Genomic DNA, 19,665 nt, shown 5'->3' with positions numbered 1-19,665 from the left:
TTGATTGGCATACTGCCGCAGGAAGGTGGGAGGCTCGCCTAAGGCTGAGGCGGAGTCTTCTCCGGCTAAGTTTGGCTGGCTTGGCCCTCTTGATGATCATCCGTCGGCTCCTCATCATCAGAGACTTCATATCCCTGCTCAGCAGCCCAGTCTTAGAAGCGAGGCGGAGGAGCATCACCCAGTTGCTGGGCATCATACACCTTAGTGGCGTAATCATACCTCAACTTATAGACCTCAAAGTCTATTTCTGGGTATACGAGGCCCCAGGTGATCTTCAGCCGGGCCAAATTGTCCCGTTCATTCTCCTCGGTCAGCCGGGCCTGCTCCCTGGCCAGCTCATCCGACTGCTTGTTGCGCAGGGTCATGAGCTCAAGCTTCAGGCGGTCATTGTCAATCCGGAGTTGGGCATTCTCCTTGTCAGCATCTTCTAATGCCTTGAGATCAGATTTGGCATCTTTAAGCTTCTTATCAAGGTCATCAGCCCGGCTGTTAGCTTCATCGTTTGCAGCCGTCAAACTCCGGATCAGCTCCTCCTGTTTCAACTCTACTGCTTTAATCTTTAAATTACACATATAATCAGAATGTTCAGCAAAGTTGAGGTTTTCTAGGGCCCTCCGTTTGGCGTCATTTACCTCTTCTTGCTTCCGCCTGAAGGGACCCCGGAGATTGTCCACTCTCACCATAGCCTGAGTCAATAACAGCCGGTTTATGAGTTTGTCAAAATAAATATTAAAGACATCAAGATAGAGGAATCATGTATCTCAGCCAGAGAGCCCATTATTTGGTCGAAGTCCACGACCTAAAGATCAGGTATGGGGGCCTTTTGAGACCGGGGGGTCCTCACCATCCGCTTCGCGAAGCTTGCAAGATCCGGTGGGTTAGGAGTCAGATCTGCATCAAAAGTAGTTCTTTGTGAGATAGAAGCAGCGTAGCTGGCATTCATCCGTTGCCGACTGCTAGCTGACCCTTTTGAAGAATCAACCTTAGTCTTGATTCTCATAAAATCAAGTGGCCAAGGTATTTCAGTTCGTTCCTTACCGTGAACTTTTGGATGGGTCTCCGGCTGGTTTTCCTGCCCAGTGGTTGCCGCACCGCCTGCAACCTTAGGTGGCTCGTCACCCATCGAAGCCGTAGAGGCTTCCGGCGCTTTCTGCTGTTCTGAGCTTTCACTCAGTTTCTTCAGAACAGCAGGGGATTTACCCCCAGTCGTTGGACGACCGGATTGGGCAGAACTTTGCTTCTGGGGTGGATCCTTCCTTGCGGCTTTGGCAGCCGGAGCCTTCTCCAGATCATCTCCCTGCCTTTTGAGAAGCTTGGAGAATGATCGAGGGATTCTCTTGGCGGACTCTTGAGAAAGAAGCAAAATATAAGTATACCCAACCGGTATATATATATAAAAAAAAAATGTAAACATAAAGTTAGGCGGTCTTACCCCGCCTTTCTTCGTATCTTTAGCCTCGACGGCTGCCTTTTTGACAAGGGCCGCCTCCTTGCGCAGTTGCGCCGCACACTTAGCAGGAGTCTTATCCTGGTCAACCATCCTCAGGGCTTTTTCTGCAAAAACAAGAAATTTAAAGTTAGAAAGAATTAAGGCAAGTTTGCAATAAAAATAAAATGACAATCATTCCGGATGAGAAGTATTCTACCCCTGGGAAACATCGTACTCAGTCCGCAGGCGGACAGAAGCACTCATCTTTGAAGAAGTCCGGATGGGGGATCTAGTTCCTGGGAACTATGATGTGAGTCCCATCCCCCATGGGCTCAGTTGTTGTCTCAAAAAATCCCGGCTCAATGATTTGCTCCCGGGCTTTAGTAGATAGTGCCGGGAGAGGGCATTTACGTCCAAGAAGAGCCGGCTGAGTATTGTACCGGCACAGGGTCCAGTTGTGTCTTATGGTTGGAGAGGAAATTAAATAGAACTTGTCCTTCCACCCGGACAACTTGGACACTTTGTCCAAAGTCATTAGATATTGGGGCAGGGTAGTCAGTGTATACCATGCCCCATGGCTGCCTGGAGCCTTGCTCAAGTAGTGCATGTGAGCGAAGGCAGAGAAACTGGGGTTCAATTTTTGGAACTCGCAGGCGGCGATGTAACTGAATACGTTCACCCACGAGTTAGGGGTGAGCTGCCAAACCCCCAGATCATACCCCTTAAGGATTTTCCTAATCCCGGGGTGGAGGGGGAACCGGAGGCCGGCTTCTATTACCGCCTCATAGCAGATGAAGTAGTCATCTGCATGGTCAATGTCGTCCCCCCAGGCCATCACAGCATCAACCGGAGGGACAATAATTTCCCAACCCCTTCCAAAGGGATGTTTCTCTTTAAAGGCCCTGAACCCGCTATTAAGAAGGGCAATGTTACTCGGCAGCATCCGGGTCCTTTTAGGGTTGGGATTGTCAGCTACCTTGGGCGGCTACTGATAGTCAGCCGCAAAATCTCCCTGGTCAGAGCCAGATGATTCCGCTCTTGATCCCTGGCCAGCCTCAACGTCGCCGGCTTCATTGGAAAAGGCGGCTCCCTCGCTGTATACTTCTCTCACTCCAGAGCTCCCGGAGGTAGAGGGAGCCTCCTCGTCAGATTCGCTCTCCTCCAAATTCCTCGGATCCCCTTCCGGGAAAACCTCATCGGCTGGCACTCTCATGGTGCGCCGACTTTTAGACAGTCTGGCCGTTTGTTTCGTTCTGGCCATTGTGTCCTGCACAGACACAGAGAGGGAGGAATTCGGATATGAGCATATTGGTTCCGATAGTCCAGAAGAGGCACCCCCTGTTCTAGACTCAGTCGTTCCGGGGGATCGGCTGAGTGTCCTAGGCAGTGCCGAGTGGGTGGATTGGGAACTCATTTATATTTTCTATTTTCTAAAGAAAGTCGGGCATACAGGCGGAAAAAATGGTATGTAAATTGAAGGGGAGAAAAGCTAAAATGGTACAAGCGGTTACCTTGCTTTGACTTTGGAAAATTGAAAACCGCTACAGCCAGTGAACCGGGTGATGTACTGCTAGCACTCGGAAGCTTGAAACTCGCTGATTATGTAGGCGGGAGTAGAGAAAACTCTCTCTAGAACCTCTCTCTTTCTCTCTCTAAAAAGTCAATATGAATGTAAAGTATGAAAAGGAGGGGGGGTAACTTTCTATTTATAGAAAGTAAAAATGGAGGGAAAATTTTGATTTGAAATTCAAAATTTTACCCGTTACTGTTCACCTATGAAAGGTGGACACGCGTCACAGGCCCCACGTGACATGCACGTGCGACCTGTGAGGGGCAAATGTTTAGGGTATTTTTACCCAAGACACGTGAACCAATGAGAGGTCGCCACGTGTCTAGCTCAGGATGGCCCATATGGCTCAACATCCTCTTGACACGTGGACCAATGAGAGGTTGCCACGTGTCGAGGTCAGGATGGCCCATGTGGCTTAACGTCGTCTTGACACTTGGCACCCTCAGATATGTTTCTGAAATGGCGGCTTTCAAAGGCCCAAACTCTTAGGAGCGCCGTAAAACGGCGCAGCCCACTAAAATCTAGGTCAAGTGACCTAGGTAGGGGCACTTTTCCCAACGACCCTATAAATAGGGAGATATTTCCCCATTTTGGGGACAGATTGAATCATTTATTACACACTTATTCTCTTACATCAGTGAAAGACCTGAGCTTGGAATCCGAGTAGATACCCACCTAAATTTCCGTTCTCTCTTTTCCGTTTCAAGTTACTAACTTGTGCGTCGGAGGCTGAGCACCACCCAACCGGTGTCTTCGTTTGTTTTGCAGGTACAACTCACTGCGGATCAGTCTTCGTGTTGTAACTCTTCCAAGGGACAAAAACACCCAAAACAGACCGAGTAATATTTATTTAGAAATCGAAAATTCGAGCTTAGAGCGTCGAAACGCGAGCGTCGGAAGTCGTGTCAAAAATAATAAAAGACGAGACGTGAAAATAATAATAAATAAACGTATTTCTCAAAATACCCCTAGAATCGGAGTGCCCCGAGCAATCCGAGTGCTAGGGGCACAATGCGTAGCATGGTGGCTAGCATGCGCACCAAGCCGAGCCTTGGCTGGCAGGTGCGTTCTAGCACACCAATGCTAGCAGCCAAGTGCACGCACAAGGCAAGCCTCGGCAACAGCCCGTACTTGGAGTGCGCGGCTTGCTTGCCGAGAACAGCAGTAGCAGCAGCTCGCAACTCTTGGTGCGGGTGGTTGGGCCAAGGCTAAGGGAGGAACAAAAGGAAGCCCACTTGGGTGCCTTGGTGCCCAAGTGGGAGTGGACATGTGGAGCTAGGTGAGGGAGAGAGTGGGGAGCAAGTTTGGTCCTTCCTCTCCAAGTGGTGCTCACCTGCTCTCTCATGTATAGTTGACACTTGTTGATTTATTACTAGCTTGCTTAAATAATTATATTTTAGCTTTGAAATAAAATGTGAAAATCTCACTATTCCACATTGATGGGAGAGACAATCATACTCTCATCATTTCCTATAAATAGCCAAGTAAGGGCATTGGAAATGACGCTTGAGTAAGAGTTAGAAAAGGGATCACTAATAGTGAAAACCTTTGAACTCAAGAGTTGGAAAAAGGTATCACATTTTGTGAAAGCCTTTGAACTCAATTACTCGGGTTTTATCAGTCGGGTCTTGGTAACCCCAAGACATTGGACCTAGTCAATGATCTTTGTTGTGGGTAGATCATCATTGGAGGCTTCGTAATTTCAAGGCTAGCTTTCAAGTAGGAGCCCAAGCGGTCGGGCGAAGCACGCTCCAAAGGTAATCTTATTATCTTAATCTTGTAATTAAGTTAATTAAGTTTATGGTTTTATCTTTTGCGAGTGAGGTCATGTTTTTAGGATTGTTTCTGTGGTGAGAAGGATTCGCCAAACCTCAACAGTATATGGTGGAAGCCGAAGTAGGCATCCATGAAAATCATCAAAGCATGCCCGGCTGTAGAGTCGACCATTCTGTCGATCTTTGGAAGCGGGTAACTGTCCTTTGGACATGCCTAGTTCAGGTCAGTGTAATCTACACACATGCGCCAGGTGCCATTTGGCTTCTTTACCAGCACCACATTCGCAACCCCATCAGGGAAGTTACATGGCCGAATGAACCAGGCGTCAAACGACTTTTTGACCTTGGAAACTACCGTCTGACTTCTTTCCTCGCCATGATTTCCTTTCTTTTGCCAGATGAGCTTCTTTTTTGGATCCACGACGAGTTTGTGGACCGCCAGATCCGGGCTAATGCTTGGCATCTCTTCTACTTCAAAGGCAAAGACGCCTTTAAATTCTTTCAGCAAAAGGTGCAAGTTTGCACCTAACCTTTCAAAGGAAGCCGTCCCCACCTTAACAGTTTGCTCTTAATGACTCTCGTCCAGGGGAATATCAATGTGCTCAGCAGCTGGCTAGGGACGGAGATCATCTGACCTTTCCTCGGTCATTGATTGCTATTTTTTCTCCTTATTCACCTCCACCAGCTGATCAATTTTCTCTTCTTTGCGGCTGGAGGGGGTGAATCAGGGTCCTTAACATCGTCAAGGTCTATTGGCTCCTTTGGCTGACAGGCTGAAGCAACCGTTTGTTTAACATCTGAGAGATAACATTCCCTTGTCGTCTTCTGATCCCCGTTGCGGGAGCCAACAGAGACATCATCCTTTTCATACTTACGAAGCATGAGAGTGGGATGATGACGACCTTGTATTCATTTAGAGTAGGTTGGCCAAGAATAATGTTGTAGGCGGTAAGCTCTTTAACCAACAAGAACCAGACAACCATATGTCGCCCTTTCCCCTTCTACTACCCGTGTCTATTAGGATCCTGCCAACTAGCTGGTTGGAAATCTTACATTCAATGTCAATTGGGTCGTCTTGTAGTCGGTGAAATTTGCCCCGATCCTTCTCAGTGATGAGAACTTATGGGAAAGTCCTACTGGAGGACGCCAGTCCATCATCAATTTAATGGATCATCTTCTTCAGATGATCCTTGATGCCCCGAATGGTCGGGCCACCGCATGCGAATCCGTCTGCTATAGTGTAGACCGGATCCTTGTCTGTATCCGAGCTACTAGTAGGCTGGACAGTTTTTCACGAATGTCCCGGATTCGTCTTATAAGCCTTTGTCAGCCAAACGGTCCAACGTTCTCTTGAGACTATATCAGTTGTGTTAGGGTTTGGTGAGTCTGACTCACCGCGGAAACAACCCCGACCCAAGGAACCACTCGTAATTAATAAAACCATAAAGCATAAATAAATAAACACAAGAAAAAGGAAGAACAAATCATACCCTTGAAGCGAGCTTCGCCCTCTCAAAACGGGCTCTTACTTGAAAGCCTTGAGCACCGCAAATGCCGTGCCTCCAACGGTATCTACCCACAAAGGACGAACACGACTTTTTAGGTCCGCTACCTTGGAGTTAGCAAGGTCCAACCAAAACCCAAGTGTTAATGGAGTTTAAGAGTTTTTCCCAAAATATGGAATGCTCTTTCTAACTCCCACTCAAGCACTTTACTCCAAATCCCAAGGTTGGTATTTATAGAGGAAAGTATGAGTGGGAATTTCTATCCCATCAATGTGGGATCATGAAATTCCACAAATTAATTTAAAGCTAAATTAAATTAAAATTGCAAACTAATAATAAATCTACAAGTGGCATTACCATGTGAAATGGGTTGGTGAGGACCACATAAAGAGTAGGGGACCATACTTGCTCCCCACTCAATACTCTCCTTGTGCCACATGTCCTTACCCACTTGCTCCCATATTCCTCAAGCTTCCCCATAGTGACCGGCCCTATGGCCCAACCACGAGCCCAGCCCGAGCCCAGCCCCGCACCAAGATGCGGGCTGCTGCTGTGCGCACAAGCCACGCACTTGGTGCGGGCTTGCTGCTGTGCGTGGCTGCTAGTGCGTGCGTTGCTAGCACGCCTAGCTTGCGGCAGCTAGCTGCTACACGCACCACGTGCACGCGGCTGCTAGCACGGTGCGCTAGCACGCACCTAGCCAGCCATGCTAGGCTCGGCTTGGTGCACTTGCTAACCACCTATGCTTGGACATTTTTGCCCCTAGCATTCGGATGCTCGGGGCCTTCCGATGCTAGGGGTATTTTGGGAATATGGTCGATTTATTATTATTTTGCGCGTCTCGTCTTTTTATTATTTTTGACTCGACTTCCGACGATCGGTTTCGACGCTCCAAGCTCAAATTACCGACGTCTAAATATTTAACACTCGGGCGACGAATTAATTTCTTCCGAATTAATTAATCGAGTCGGTTCGTATATTTTGCTTGGGTGTGACCCGAAGGGGTCAGTCAAGATTAAGCTGTAATATTAATTATATTAGTATTACTGATCGGAAGCGGCCTCCACCCAGGCATTCCGATCACTTGACCTTACTGAATATATTAACTTTCTAATAATTCTGAACCCGCTATTAGAATAATACACTTGTTCGAAGGACACCATTCCTTTCAAGTTGTTGGTGTCATGGCCCACTTCCTCATGGAAGTGAAAGAATTTATTCTTGTTTCACGACTGAACGGAACTCTTCATAGGATTCGGCTTCTCAATAGCCAGTCGGTTCTTCACCTTTGTAAAGATGGTGTAACAGTCTTTATTGAATTCATACCGTGAGACATACTGTTAGAATTCCCTCTTTTTCTTTTTGGATGGCTTGTCAAGTTTATCGATCGCAAACAAAGCTCAAAGACTGGTTGCTCACGGCCTCTACCTGCAAAACAACGGAGACTCCGGGTGGCTGGAGCTCCACCTCCGACGGTCAAGTTAGTACTTGAAAGTGAGTAGGAAAAGATACGGAAAATGAAATGAGATATTTTAGGATTCCGAGATTCAGAGTTCTCTAATGTGAGAGAATGTAAGGTAGGTGTAATAAATGGTTGAATGTCCCAAGATTGGGGGATATCTCCCTATTTATAGGGTCATTGGGGAACGTGCCCCTCTTAGGTTACTTGTCCTAGATTTAGTGGGATGCGCCGTTTTGCGGCGTTCTTGGGAATTGGGCCTTGAAGGCCGCAACTCTAGATAGCATGTGAGGTTGACACGTGTCAGGTGGCAATTGTCCTAGACGGACCTTCCTATGCTTGACACGTGGCCTTCTCTAATTGGTCCACATGGCTCCTTTCGCTTGGCGCTGGTTCCTATATGGTTCCTATCGACTGGCGCTGGCTCCTGTCGTTTGCGACAAGAGGTTTTTTTATTCCGAATGGAACTTGATTTCTTTTATATCGGTTTCTGGACTATTTTTCTATAAATAGAATCCTTGGCCTCCGTTTTCAAGGGACCCAGAATTCTCTACCCCTTCTCTCTCTAAAAGCTGAAGCTTATTCTTTGTCCCTCTTTCTAAACCTTTCCCTTTTAAAAAATTCCACATTCACGAGTTCTAAACACACCTAGCCAAGTTCGAAGTTGCCTTCGCCATAGACGTGAAAGGTTGATAATTTCTGAGGGTTTGGTCCCAAATCTCTATTTTAATTATTTAAATTAATTGTTTGAATTATTTTTTTCCTTGAAGTTACTAACACCTTTATTTTATTATTAGAAAGAGGTACGAGGCATCAAAGTAAGTAATTTAATTACTTATTTATTATTTCGATGTAGAAAGCATATTTAGATTATTTAATTCCTAGTATCATTTTAGGACACTAATACAAAACTAACCTCAAGTAACACCCAAAAAGTGTTACATAAGGTGGTAAAAGTGTTATTATAGACAATATATAGGTAACACTTTATTGGGTAATACATATGCCCCTGTTACTGTAGGTCTTATGTAACGCTTTGGGTAACGTATGGTAACACTTTTAAAAGTGTTATTATAAACCCTTTTATGTATCACTTTTTACATTATTAGTATCATTTTTAAAGTGTTACTTTTTATTTCTTATGTAACACTTACTTATCTTTGGTGACATTTTTCAATCATATATTATCACTTTATCCGACATTATGTATCAATTTTTGAACTAATTTAACACTTTGTTAATTATTAGGTAACATTTATTATTATTATTGTTATTATTATTATTATTATTATTATTATTATTATTATTATTATTATTATTGTTATTGTTATTATTATAATGATTATTATTATTATTATTATTATTGTTATTATTATAATGATTATTATTATTATTATTATTATTATAATAATAATTATTATTATTCTTATTATTATCATTATTATTATTATTTACTATATTTATTTAAAATATAAGAAAAAAAATCATATGTACAACAACTATATGAGTAAGAAATCAACACATATGATAGAAAACAATTTGGATTGAAATACTTTCATAATTTTGACGAAAAAAAATCTATAAACACCAATTTTAATTTTTTTGGCCAAATAATATAATAATCCAAACACAAAGAATATTAAGTTCGATCTCTAGCTTGGGAAAAGTAAGGAAAAACAAAAAACTTCCAAATTTCAAACAAAAAAAGACAGCAATAACAGTAAAGAGCATTAATAATAACAGTGTATAGCAACAGCTACGCTGCTAGCTACTAGAACGGTAAAAGCGGTAACAAATGATGCCATCAGCAGTCTTTAGCAGCAACCAACAATACCAGATAGTAGTGGAAGCTTCCAGCAGTAGCAGACATCAGTTGGCAGCAACTAGTAGTAGCAGAGCAGTGGCAGCAAATCAAATGAGCAATAGTTAGCAATAGATCAGACAACAGTAGCAGCAATTTCAGCAAAAGACAATAGCAAAATAGCTTAAAACAGCAGCAAAATAGCGGTAACAGCAGCAAAACAACGGTAAAAGTATGTTCTTGTAGCATCATAAATTGCTATACCAATTCTTCATCTTGATCCAATTGATCCTATGTGTGAAAGCATCATATATCAAACAACTAGAACAAAAATGAAATAACGCAATGATAAGAGTTATTGCTTTTTAAAAGATTATATATTAACCATTACCTCATGTCGTTGCTGTTCAATAGTGTACAATGGGAATATGATCTATATGTTCTGGATTGGATGACACATTTTCAAGTGATCGAGTCAAAGTATCCAACACTTCTAGATCAATTTGCTTGAGTTTCTTCATTAGTTCTGCTACAGTTTCTTTCACAATTTAGTATTTATAGGGCTTTAAGAAATCATCAAGAATTATTGGTTTGTTGCTCTTCCCCCTTAGTGAACATATCCCCAACTGCTTCTATTTTGTTCTATCCTTGTTTGTCTAGCTTTCTCATAATCTACCATATGGATCTTGCTTCTTACAAAGAACATACAAGATAGTTAGTCGGCGAACATCATTGATGACAAATAGGTTTTTTGGGTGTCAGACAACTAGCAGAGTATTGAATATATGCATCTAAGTAAAAGATATCATTATTCTCACAACACGTATAATAGATGAAGACGATATGAAACACAAACTCCCCTTTGCAGATTTTAGTTCTGAATTCAGCTCTGAATTTAGTTGTGAATTTCAACTCTGATTTTAGTTTTGAATTTTAGCTTTGAATTCAGTTCTGAATTTCAGCTCTGATTTTAGTTCTGAATTCATTTCTAAATTTACGCTCTGATTTCAACTCTAAATTCAGTTCTGAATTCCAACCCTGACTTCAGTTCTAAAATTCAGCTCTGAATTCAATTCTGAATTTCAACTCTTATTTTAGGTCTTGATTTTAGTTTTGAAATTCAACTCTGAATTCAATTATGAATTTTAGCTCTGATTTCATTTCTGAATTCCATTATTCTTGTAGCTCAATATAGAAGACAGAATGTTGAAAGGGAAAGAAATGGTGATAGTGGTGGGAAATTGGCAGAGAGTCTTGAGTTATATACACAATAGGAAGATTTTGCATGAAATTTTGCATAATAGATATAAAAAAAAAAAAGTTATCATGGTAGAATCATAGTTGAAAGGGTACAAATTAAATAAGATTAAAAACTAGCACATACAAACCAACCACCCTAAGATTCCAAGGCATTAATGTATTTTACACATTGATTTCAATATAAGCCAAAAAAGAAAAAATGAGAGAGACAGAAATGAAGAAAGAGCACCTAACTGGAAATTTGAGTACCTTGAGCACAAAAAGAGAACCTCAGCACCTGACTGCACATAAAACAAAGTCTAGATTAATTTAAAAATTCTTACTAGAAAGGGTATTGCAATAGTTAGCTAATTGTAATTTGGGTCCTAATGAAAATAAGAATGACCCTCAGAACATTCAACAACTCATGGGTATTCAACTGCCAGTATAACATCAAACCTCAAATCAAATCAACTTGCAAAATAGAGGTGCTCTATCGTATAAAACTAAATTTAACCACTAACTTACAAAAAAATAACACAAGTTCAAATAGAAAAGTAAAACACTACAATGACAGTTTGTCAAAATCACATAAGAAAACAATAAAGAATGAAAGCATTAACTTACCCCGAAACCAAGAAGTCTAGGAAAATAGGTATCCTGATCTAATCCTTGGATCCATTTTAGCATTAGCGAAAGGGAACCTGGATTCAGCAATGATGCTGAAAGAATAGGTGGTCTAACACCAGGTCTCCACACTGCATAGGTTAGCCACTCATACCTTAATTCTGTGATCAATCAAACTTTGTGTTTGTTCGTTGCTCCTCAAGTTGTTGATAGTATATCCATACATTTGCATTAAGCATGATAGTTGACAACAATTCAAACTAATGACTAACCTCTTCCCCAACTCACAAACACACACACATATGAATGACAAAGTCTGAACCTTTTATGTAGATTTGGCACCCCTGTGACCTCCTGTAAAGTGCGCCTTTTAGCTTTGCTAGTTTTATTCGTTAATGGTTTTGAGGTCCCTTCCTGTCTTTATGATGAGACGCTTCTACTTCTGATACATTTCCTCCCTTCTCTGCATCATTGTTTTCATTAAAAATGTACAACATAGATCATGTTCACATATAAAAAGAGATACTTACTCTAGGTAATTTAAATTAAAAGTAAAAAGATTCTATGAATGCAATGCAATGTTAGAAAGGAAAAAAAGATATAAAATCTCAAACAATAAAAGGCTAAAAAATGCATATATTAAAGGCAAATCAACACAACAGCAATGTCAGTTACATCTATATTGTAGCTTCTTGTTGGAGAATGTGTTAAATAGATGTACAAAGCCCTACCCCTAAGTCCCTAATTCTATTAATGGAGAATTGGAGACAGAAGTCAGCCAAAGAGAGTAGCCAGATTTGAAATTCTTGACCCCACTCTAACTTGACCGTGGACATTGTAAAAGGCTGAAAGCATGGCTTCCTATAGCAGTTTCCTAATTCCTCCTCCCAAGGATTTTTTTTATATAATACGGAGTACTCTTTTAGAAAACTTACTTTGATTTGTTTTTATATACTGTCACTGCAATTTGATAAAGAGTATTTAAAGTTCACCAAAATAAATTCACTTTTATTGAATTCACTCCCAAGAATACTACTACAATCATATTGTTTTGATTCAATTAAGTAGAGTTAATTCGACAATCACCATTAATGGACTTCCTTCAAAACCCAATTTAATTCACAATCATGGCATAAGCTACTTTATATAATAACTTGTTTAAGAAAATATGCAGAAGTGACTTGATAATATCTATAAATGACCACACATAGACAAAATAAAAGCAATAATACTCTAAATTCTACAAAATTAGATAAGAAATTAAATTAATGGAAGATTTTACAAAAAAATAAAATAGTATATACTATTTTACTCACAGAGTATCTTGAGTTCTTGTAGTACCTAAAATAAGTATGACTTTCATAAGCTTTTTAAACAATAGCTAGGTTAATGACAAGTTGCTGGACACCTTTATGCAATATAATCAACTAATGGATAGGTTTTACGGACCTTTCAAATAGAATAGTTTATATATTTTGTCATCATTAGAGTTTATTTTGACTTATACTATATAACCAATGTTTCAACTACTTATCAGTCTCGATATGCAAACAAGCAGCAATATACAAGCAATGACTAAAAAAAAAAAAAGATATTATTGTCAATTACTTCATAGTAGCAGGCACCCAAACCATTATATATATTAAAACTCCCATCCAATCGCATGCATCTTTAAATGGCTAATTTATACACAATCATGGTTCAAAATGCGTTAGCGATAATTGTCACAACCAAGTATTTTCCTAAACCTTCCAATTAGATTTTCAGTAATGAAAAAATTAATCAACCTAGATTTTTTTTAACAGAAAATTCTTGAGCTTATATTAACTATTTTGCCCGGAATTGGTCCTTTTCGGAATAAACTTGTCCATTAATTAACTTCTCTACTCGTATAAGTCCTCAATTGAACTTATGTATCCAAACTTATCAGCCTTGAATTGAACTTAGTCAACTTACAATGTGAATAGAACATGGGCTTAACTTCCCATAAGCACCAACACCACCCCAATTGAAAAAATCAAGCCAATTTGAAACTCCACAATAGCTGAATTCCCAATATCATAATTTCTAAAAACATAGTTAAACCATTTTCAGCAATTTCACAATCAATCCAAATTCTAACTAGTAGTATACATCTATATTACAGAAATTTTAAACATGAGAATGAATTATACACATAATTAACTGACTACATCAAGCTAAAATCACTAAAACTTTAGATTTTAGCAAATACCTAGCAACTAAAAGATAACCTAATTAAAGAAAATTGAGGAAGAATTGTACACACTCATACACAAAGTAAAGCTAAAATCACTAAAAAAACATCATGAAAACCTTAAATTAGAGAAAAAAGAAGAGGGAGGGAAGTAAAAACTTACTAGTGGAAATGATTTTTCATTAAGAAGGAATAGAAATAGGAGGAATATAGAGATTGGAGAAGAGTAAAGCGAAGAATATGAACGTATAGGTGAGAGAAATTATGCAGATGAACATAAACCTTAATGTAATAATGAATTAATGAACTCCATAGTAGTACCAAATGTTATGATTCCTTCACTCTCGATTCATTTGATGATGTTGATTGTGATTTAGATGATGGTATTGATGATGATGATGATTCAGAGGATGATGATGAAGGTGACTCGATGGATTAAAGAATCTAAACTCATTCAGAGAGAACAAATATTTGAGCGAGAATGAGAGGAGGAGATAAATTAGAATGAAATATTAAACAATTAAAATAAAGTGCACGGATCAGTTTTTTCTACAATGAGATTAGAAAAAAATAAATATTTAATTAGAAAATTAAAGAATCGAGTAACATCAAATTAAGTGTTACAACTAAGTGATACCTAATATCAAAGTGTTACATAATATTAATGTGTTAAAAAAAATGTTACTTAATTCGACAATGTTATATAAGTGTTACGTAAAAATCAAATCATCCTAATATTTTTAAAGTGTTACCAATGGGTGTTACTTAAGCCCAATTTTGTACTAGTGGGATGTTCTTTAATTCTTCCTATTATCATGTTAGGATGTGCTTTAATGCTTTCTAGTATCATGTTTAGGGTGCTTTCAATGTTTTTTAATATCATGTTAGTATCATATTAGGGTTAAAGCTTTAATTTTTAATATTTAGTGACATGTTAGTATCATGCCAAGGATCTTACAATTAATAGTACCCTTTATTGTTAACATGGTTATTATGATGATTGATATGATCATTGTTGTTAATATTATGTTGCTTGATATATATTATTGCTTGGTCACGACTTTTATGCATATTTAAATAGAATTTGTACTTGTAATCGCACTTAATATAATAATTAATAATCTTGTTTAGGCTAATATGATTATAATTCAAGTGATCGCCAATAATTGGTTTGCTTGTGCATTAATATTCAACCAACACAGATTAAACAGGTTTAGGGTTAACCTATTGATTATATGTTAGTTAGAAAGCGCACATGAATATGAGACGAATAAAGTAGAGGCCTATTTTTAGGGCAGGTTCAATCCCTTTTAGGTTGGATTTGTACCTTCATCCCCGAATATCCAGTCATGGTTCAAGACCACTATGGAGTTAGCGATCTCATGGATCGTGAAGAGGTGTAACCTTCACCTTGTGAACGGTTTACAAGTTCCTAAAACTTGTTGGCGACTCTTTTACTCTAGCTTCCTTCCCTTTGGATGCCACCATGCTTAAGTGTATGATCACAATGGGGCTCAAGTGTGGGATGCTTGAAATATTTCCTACATTTTTTTGGCCACTCCACTAGGAAAGATCTGTATTTTAATTCCTGAAATGTATTTTGGCAATAATTTAGAATGAGTGGATGAGACTCGAAAAGTTCTAAGTATTTCATGTTCGTAAATTGGATCGAAATTATTGACATATGCATAAAAAGGTCCGCATTGGAAAAACCATCCGTAATGCGTCAAAAACATATGATTTTTACACGTAGGAAATTAGGAAAATATCTTTCACAACTAGAATCGAAATAACGCTGTGAAAAACTAGAAAATTCAAGAACAGAAAGCTGCTAAGGCATGTAGGAACTGGCCCTGAGAAAACACTTCCATCGCAATGCAATGGCTATCTCGCTTGGCGACAATAACTGTCGTTCGGGGACAGAGTCATAGTCTGGCGACATGCACTATAGTCTCGCGTCGAGTTTTTCCAATACCGAGCTAGAAATCTACCTTCTTATTTCGAACACTTCTAGTACTGTTTGCTCGGTTTAACTTCCTAATTGAGTTTTTTTTCTCTTTTATGAACCCATATGTGTTCTACATATGGTCATAAACCTCTGGGGTTTCACGCTCCATCTACCCAATTGAACGCTCTTGGCAACGACGTATACATCCGAGTTTACGAATTCACCAAACCGTGGAAGTAAGTTTAACTTGCAGGGCCTCTTAGAAAAACCTATATCCTTGAACTTTAGAGGAACTAGAGCCATAGTTAGGCTGCAAACGCATTGCATCATATTGTGCTCACTTGACTACTTGTGCATTCGTTGCTTGTGCATAACCTATATGTGTGTACACTAACCGTTTGTTTGACTATTGATTGAGTCTAAATAAGCTAATTAATGACTAAAGGAATTTTCTTAATTAATTACTTAATATAAATAATTAGGTCTAAATAAATTGATCAAACCTAACTTAGTACGACAATAGGCTTGTCCCTTTAGAGTAAGATACTGGAAACAGTCCCAGGCGAATGTCCCAACAATGGCGCAAAGGTTTGGACTGTGGCGCAACATGATAGTGTTTAGCGCCTGGCAACAATGTTGTCATCTAGCGCTGGACATTTTCAAAGAATAAAAGCTTTAATGATTTTATAAAAATTTCAAAAGAATAAAATATTAATAAAAGTGTGCAAAAAGGCAAGTGTTCCAATGTCTTTGATATGAATATATCTTTGATATGAACACATCTCATATTGCGTCTCTTATCGAGTGCTAAGTTCCGTGCCAGAGAAACATGAATGCCAAGTGAGTGATAGACCGCATGATAGGGATTGCCCACACTTATAAAAAAAGGATCACAATACAAAAATGCAAAAGCACAAAAAAAAGAAAGAAAAAAAAGGAGAGCAAAAATATAAACAAAAGAGAGTCCAAAAATGAGAAACCTCAAGCATAAAAATCTATAAATGTCAAAAGCAAGGTTGCACATACACCTTGGGGGCTTATCTAGGGTCTTGAGCCTTTATCCCCTTCTTCTTTAACCTTTAGCCTAACCACGCTACAACCCTTAAAAGACCTCTTTGAGGTATACACACACTTTTGGAAGGTTCGGCTAGAGCTACGTTTGGCCTGATTCCTAACGGATACGCAGGTAACCTCACAACAAGGTGCAGCTATAATAAAAATTTCATTCATATTTACATTCATACATGATCATATCAAGGCATCTCCAATTCTCATCCCTATTCATTTAGAGCAAGACTTGGGCGCTTGATCCCTACATTATCAGCTTGCCTAGCCTAAGAGTCACCATTATTTGACTCATTTCAAATATATATATATATATATATATATATATATATATATATATATATTTCCGTACACTTAGTCTTTGTAGCCTAGCTTTAGTGTCACTTTCACACACATCACAGATACATAGACAAATAATCTTCCTCTTAGGAACCTTTTGTCATGAAATCTTAACACAACATTGAAGTACACTTTGTCATATCGAAATAAAACATCATCATCACATCAAAAAGTATGAAGTGCTTAGCCTTCGTGCCTAAGTTACCAATTACTTTCATCATCAAGTCAACAATTGAGACAACCCAGGCTGTTATAATTGATGAATGTCATTTATGGAACTCATAAGGTAGTCTTTTAGGATGTTTTCACCCTATTTTTCATGGTTTTCTTTTATCATTTAGGTATTTTCTCCTTTAGTTTCTCTATTTCTTTTTTCTTCGTGTTTTACTTTCCTTTATGTGGTTTTCTTCTTGTTTGCCTTTTATATGGTTCTTTTTCTCTTTTATTTTCTCTCTTTGGTTACTTTTGTAGGTTCTTAAGGAGTTAGCTTTGCAAAGGGGTCAAGAAGAGAAAAAAGGGCTAAGCAAAGAAGAAGCAAGCTCCTTGAAGAGGGCTTGGAGAGGGCATGGAGAGGGCGCTCAACATTTTCCAAATGTCGCGGGCGCGGGACCTAAGGGTCGCGAACATGGATATAGTGCAGGAAATTAAGGATTTTTGGCAGGAACTCTCCGCGCCCTAGCCGCAGGCGCGGAGATTTTGGAGAGACCGCTTTCTTTGGAGAGACTGCGGCCCCCTGTTTACACTTGGGAACAGGGCATCTTCCATGCCCTTACTCGCGGGCGCGGGATAGAGTACCTGCGGGCGCGAGTCTTGCCCTGATTTCCCGCGGAGTTCGTTATGGGTTCCGTACCCATTTCTCCGCGCCCGCGAGATATTCTTGGAGAGGGCGCGACCGATCAGTTTTTCTTCTTTGTCTATAAATACTCTTGTAATTCCTTTTGAAGGCTAACTTTTAGATAATATTTCATTTACTTAGTTTTTAGAGAGAGAAACTAGAGAGAAGTTAGAGAGAAAGTAGAGATTAAAATTCTTGGATTTTGATTTGTATTACAATATTGCTTCAATAAAGTTTGGATTTCTTCTTCATATGAATAAAAGTTTGTGAGATTTCTTCCCTTTGAATTTACTTCAATTGAAATTTTCTTTAGTGCTTGAATGTTTGATTTGAATTTTTGATTTAGGTTTGAGAATTTTTAGATTGATTGATTTTCCTTTTGATTTAGCTTGAAATGAATATGTTTGTGATTGAATTTGTTTTGTCTTTCAATTTCACCATGATTAGTGAGTAGATTAGTTGCTAGGGAGAAGAGGAAGTATGATTGATTAATGATTTTTGCTAGTTGATGATCATTGATTGATTGAATTGTTGCAATTAAATTGGTTGACATAGTTAGGCATGTAAATAATTAGACTAGGAGTGATCAACCTATAAGATTAATCTAGATTGCATTGCAAATTTCAATGACATGAACCCTTGATTTGAGAATTGGTTTAATTGATTGAATTTGATTGGGGTTCTCCTTGTTAGCCATTCATAGTGAACCCTAACTTTGGTTAAAGGAGATAACCTTTAGATTCCTTTGATTTCAACTATTGTTTTTCCCTTTTAATGTTTAAATCAATTGAGTGATCTATCAATTAGCATAATCATTGAGCTTACATGTGGAACCTATATCCCTAGTGTTTAGCATATTGATTGAATTCCTTGATTTGTCTATCTTCTTGACATTTTAGTTACCAACCACAACAATTGATGCTCTTCGATTTAGCTGGACAATAAACTATAGCATAGTTCCTATTCATTCCTTTGGGTTTGACCCTTGACTTACCGCATACTTGTATAAGGTTTGTTAAGTGTTTATAAATTTAGTTTCACCAAGAGAGGATTAGATAACGACCTAGTTTTCCTCTTGTCAAAATGGCGCCGTTGTCGGAGAATGACGTTGGTGCTTTGTTATAGTTGTTGAAACTATTTCATTCTAAAAAAAATATTTTTCTCTTTTAGGCTACACTTGTAGCTGTGCTACTAATCATCTTGAAGTTGTATGCATATAGCATGTGGTCATTCACTAGTGCCATTTAATCCGGAGATTGAGAGGACTATTACAAGATTAAGGGTTGCTAGGCGGACTTTGAGTTCTAGCATTTCAAGTGAGGAAGAACCACAACTAGAGAACAAGAAAGAATGGGAGAGAATCCTAGAGTGGCATTGAAAGAATTGGGGATCCCCGGTGCATATAGATTTGAGAGTGGAATTGCTCCACCTACAACACCGACAAATGATTTTGAAATTAAACCGGATATGATCACTTTGATAGAGAGGCGACAATTTAGTGGGGCCAAGCATGAGAACCCACTAAATTATCTCAAGGAGTTCGAAAAATATTGCAATACTATCAAAGTGAACGGAGTTTCCCAAGAATTCATCCGCCTCAAGCTCTTTCTCTTTTCTCTCATTGGGCGTGCTTTGGAATGGCTAGACAAGGAGGTTAAGCCAAATTCTCTAACGACATGGGACGAGGTTACAAAAGAATTTCTATCTCGCTTCTATCCACAAAAGAAAACGATGGAGGCAAGAGCTTTGATTCAAGGTTTCAAACAAAAACCAAGTGAGAGCCTCTATGAAGCGTGGGAGAGAAATAAAGAGTACCAAAGGGAGTGTCCTCACCACGGAATTCTAACCTATCAAATTA

General features: G+C 39.1%; 1 long non-coding RNA gene across 1 annotated transcript; it reads right to left on the bottom strand.

Annotated features, from left to right (window-relative positions):
• Window positions 1–9,453: 9,453 nt before the first annotated feature.
• On the bottom strand, window positions 9,454–14,142 carry LOC110695520. The gene is made up of 4 exons (XR_002506089.1): window positions 13,784–14,142; window positions 11,406–11,868; window positions 11,034–11,080; window positions 9,454–9,621 (listed from the first exon to the last, which is right to left on the bottom strand). It is a non-coding gene; the product is annotated as an uncharacterized LOC110695520 (long non-coding RNA).
• Between the last annotated feature and the right edge of the window lie 5,523 nt (window positions 14,143–19,665).

The sequence above is a fragment of the Chenopodium quinoa genome, unplaced genomic scaffold (assembly GCF_001683475.1).
Source record: "Chenopodium quinoa cultivar QQ74 unplaced genomic scaffold, ASM168347v1, whole genome shotgun sequence".
NCBI lineage: Eukaryota > Viridiplantae > Streptophyta > Magnoliopsida > Caryophyllales > Amaranthaceae > Chenopodium > Chenopodium quinoa.
The sequence above is the reverse complement of the archived record's forward strand: the minus strand, read 5'-3'. Positions and strand labels throughout refer to the sequence as shown.